This window comes from Oncorhynchus nerka, linkage group LG27, assembly GCF_034236695.1.
Source record: "Oncorhynchus nerka isolate Pitt River linkage group LG27, Oner_Uvic_2.0, whole genome shotgun sequence".
NCBI classification, from domain to species: Eukaryota; Metazoa; Chordata; class Actinopteri; order Salmoniformes; family Salmonidae; genus Oncorhynchus; species Oncorhynchus nerka.
Genome location: NC_088422.1, coordinates 47071851 through 47076233, shown reverse-complemented (window position 1 = coordinate 47076233; position 4383 = coordinate 47071851). Strand labels below are relative to the sequence as shown.

Sequence of the window (4383 nt, the reverse complement as noted above, 5' to 3'; positions counted from 1 at the left end):
AACCCCTTGAATGAGTAGATGTGTCCAAACTTTTGACTGGTACTGTATATGTGGCATACATAAATAATGCACAATCTTTCTAATTATGTGAAGGGCATCCTTTTGGTTCAGGCAGAGAAAGTTATGTGCTGCTATTCTTCCTCCAGTATTTTCAAGGAAGTATGTCTCCCGCTACAGGTTACAAGGGGTATATTCTCAACCCGCATCACCCCGTGTGACTCAACAACAGTCCGTAATAACAAATGCTATACTGATAGGCAAGATAATCATATGTAAACTTTGTGACTGCAGTATTTAAATCACTGACAATAACATGTCTGTTTGTCACACATCATTGCTCTTTCTCTCTCCCTCTCTGTTGTGTCCACTGAGCCGTTGGGCCCACCCTGCAACCTCATTGGATAACGCTGTGTAGGCCTCTTGCTAGCTGTCACTCAAAATGCGAGGGGCTGAAGCTCATTGGCTGAAATTCTAATTGCTAGGGGCTGGCCCACGTGGGGAGAAATGTAGGGAAAAAGGCACGGCACCGCTTTAAGAAAACAGTCGCTTCCCAAAGTGGGAGGTTTAAAAATACTTTCTTAGTCACCAAGTACCGGAGCATGTCTTTTACTACACCAGCTTAACCCTCCAATGTTGTTACGGTATTCTTTACGGGCACATCTATTGCGCAGGAGATAGTTGAGTTAAAAGCTTTTCATATAATATAATATTTTTAACGTACTCAATAATTGACTTTTGAATTGATCCATCACACAAAAATGATGGCAATGTGTCACTTATTAATATTTGACATTTATTAGTATACCTGAAACTTTAACAAATACTGTACATAATAAATAAATAAATACTAATTGTATTATTAGAATTATTGAAGACTTTCAAAACAGCTTTAAAAAGACCCAAGAAGTATCAAAACAAAGTCAACAAAGTTTACATTAGCTCTAAAAGTTTTTCCTTCACCTTGTCTTCAATGCTCGCAAAGTATTTCATTTGGGCGAGAAGTGCTTTGGCAGCTTGACGCTCTCCTGTTGAAAAGAAAAAAAACTGTATGTTGTGCAAAAGCGAAAAGAAAGTTGAACCATGTGACTGACTCACAAGCACATCTGAAAGCATCTGAATTAATACCATAAGACTGAACAGTGAGTAGGAGGGAGAGAAACATAACACTTTAGTGTCTGAGGGCAACATACCTTTGTGCAGCGATGGATCTATTTGTTCAGTCAAGTCTTTCAATTTCTCTGCAAGTAAATGGGGAGAAAAAAGTTTAAATACATTTTGCATTGAAATGCAATATGGTACAATTTCCAAAAATCACATCCCGTAAGCTTATCAAAGCCATTACTGTAAAAAATAAACAATACACTGATTAATTTTGTTGAACTCCCTTCCTGCAGGTTCAAATCAACATATTCATGAAGAAGAATAAGTAGGCTGAGTAAAATTATTATTTTAACCCACACCTTTCATAGAGGCACCTATCTTGTCCGTTTCTTCTTTGCTCTATGCCTCATCCAGAGCTTCGTTATCTCCATCAACTCCATAAGAAACATAGGATTGGCCCCATTATCCGTCCCCTCTTCTATGTGCATGATCTTCAGCTCCAGCTGAAATAGAAGCAGGAAGTCACTTACAATGACTGATTCAACCTTTTCGTTTTATGACATGGAATGGAAGACAACATTCCACCGGTTGTCACAGATAGCAGGCAGTCACATAAAAAGACAGGATTCAAACGGTTCATTTTCCGACATTGAAGGGAACACAACATTCCACAACTGTCTGGGATGCTACAAAAACAACCAATTAAAAGTCTAGATGGACTGACGGAGGCTTTGTGCTGCTGAATGCTATTTAGGGGGTCAAGGCTGGGTAAATGTAAAATACGTTGTGACAAATATTGCTGTTAAAATAGTTAGGCTACATAAATACCATTTGATGAAATTGGTTTTAGAAAAGGGACTCAAGTGAAATGGTGCCATCGTTCATTCAAAATGGGTCTATTTTAGGGCTCTCCAACCCTGTTCCTGGAGAGCTACCGTTCTGCAGGTTTTCCATCCAACCCCAGTTATTAGAATCAGGTGCGCTAGATTAGGAGGGTTGGAGTGAAAATCTACAGGACAATCTACAGCACACGCTTTTTCAGTTCTGCCCACAAAATGTTCTATAGGATTGAGGTCAGGGCTTTGTGATGGCCACTCCAATACCTTGACTTTGTTGTCCTTAAGCCATTTTGCCACAACTTTGGAAGTATGCTTGGGGTCATTGTCCATTTGGAAGACCCATTTGCGACCAAGCTTTTAACTTCCTGACTGAAGTCTTGAGATGTTGCTTCAATATATCCACATCATTTTCCTCCCTCATGATGCCATCTATTTTGTGAAGTGCACCAGTCCTTCCTGCAGCAAAGCACCCCCACAACATGATGCTGCCACCCCCATTCTTCACGGTTGGGATGGTGTTCTTCGGCTTGCAAGCCTCCCCCTTTTTCCTCTAAACAAAATGATGGTCATTATAGCCTAACCGTTTCATCAGGTCAGAGGACATTTCTCCAAAAAGTACAATCTTTGTCCCCATGTGCAGTTCTAAACCGTAGTCTGGCTTTTTTTATGGCGGTTTTGGAGCAGTGGCTTCTTCCTTGCTGAGTGGCCTTTCAGGTTATGTTAATGTCATACTCGTTTTACTTTTGTACCCGTTTCCTCCAGCATCTTCACAAGGTCCTTTGCTGTTGTTCTGGGATTGATTTGCACTTTTCGCACCAAAGTACGTTTATCTCTAGGAGACAGAACGCATCTCCTTCCTGAGCAATATGACGGCTGAGTGGTCCCATGGTGTTTATACTTGCGTACTATTGTTTGTACAGATGAACGTGGTACCTTCAGGCGTTTGGAAATTGCTCCCAAGGATGAACCAGACTTGTGGAGGTCTATAATTTTTTTCTGAGGTCTTGGCTGATTTCTTTTGACTTTCCCATGATGTCAAGCAAAGAGTCACTGAGCTTGAAGGTAGGCCTTGAAATACATCCACAGGTACACTGCCAATTGACTCAAATTATGTCAATTAGCCTATCAGAAGCTTCTAAAGCCATGACGTCATTTTCTGGAATTTTCCAAGCTGTTTAAAGGCACAGTCAACTTAGTGTATGTAAACTTTTGTCCCACTGGAATTGTGATACAGTGAATTATAAGTGAAATAATCTGTCTGTAAACAATTGTTGAAAAAATTACTTGTGTCATGCACAAAGTAGATGTCCTAACCGACTTGCCAAAACTAGTTTGTTAACAAGAAATTTTGAGAGTGGTTGAAAAATGAGTATTAATGACTCCAACCTAAGTGTATGTAAACTTCTGACTTCAACTGTATGAATTGCCCCCCCCCCCACTCTTTAACATGTCTCCTCCACTTCATCTACACTGTTTTAAGTGGATTTAACAAGTGACATCAATAAGGGATAATAGCCCTCACCTGGATTCGCCTGGTCAGTCTATGTCATGGAACGAGCAGGTGTTCATAATGTTTTGTACACTCAGTGTATATTCTTTCATTTTAATCGTCACACTCTTCATTACCAACAGGTGCAGAATACAGTGAAATGCTTACAACAATACAGAGAGAGAAAATAGAGATATTTGAAAAGTAATAACATGTAATAATAAATACACGAGTAATGCTAACGTGGCTAATATATTCACGGGGTACCAGTACTGAGTCATTGTGCAAGGGTATGAAGTAATTGAGGTAGATATGTACATATAACTAGAAATAAAGTGACTAGGCACCAGGATAGATAATAAAAACAGAAGCAGAAGCTTATATGAAGAGTCAAAACATTTTAGTGCGAAAGGTTCAATGCAGATAGTCCGAGAAGCTATTTAGTTAAATAGTTAACCAAATAGCTACCCGGACTAACTATTTAGCAGTCTTAGGGCTTGGGGGTAGAAACTGTTCCGGGTTTTGTTGTTTCCAGACTTGGTGTATCGGTACTTCTTGTCGTGTGGTAGCAGAGAGAACAGTCTATGACTTGGGCAGCTGGAGTATTTTACCATTTCCTCTGACACTGCCTGGTATAGAAGTCCTGAATGGCAAGGAGCTCATTCCCAGTGATGTACTGCACCGTACGCACTACCCTCTGTCATGCCTTGCGGTCGGGTCGGGTGCCAAGCAGTTGCCGTACCAAGCGGTGATGCAGCCAGTCAAGATGCTCTCAATTCTGCAGCTGTAGAACTTTTTGAGGATCTGAGGGCCCATGCCAAATCTTTTCAGCCTCACTACAGCCCCGTCGGTGTGAATAGGGGCGTGCTTGGCCCTCCGTTTCCTGTTGTCCAAAATCAGTTCCTTGTTCTTTCTGACGTTGAGGGAAAAGTTGTTGTCCTGTCACCACATTGC

At 40.8% G+C, this 4383-nt stretch overlaps 1 long non-coding RNA gene across 1 annotated transcript; it reads right to left on the bottom strand.

Annotated features, from left to right (window-relative positions):
* Positions 1-813: 813 nt before the first annotated feature.
* LOC115111901 (uncharacterized) lies at positions 814-1598 on the bottom strand. Its single transcript, XR_003860852.2, has 3 exons — positions 1461-1598; positions 1191-1238; positions 814-1025 (listed from the first exon to the last, which is right to left on the bottom strand). It is a non-coding gene; the product is annotated as an uncharacterized LOC115111901 (long non-coding RNA).
* Positions 1599-4383: the final 2785 nt, after the last annotated feature.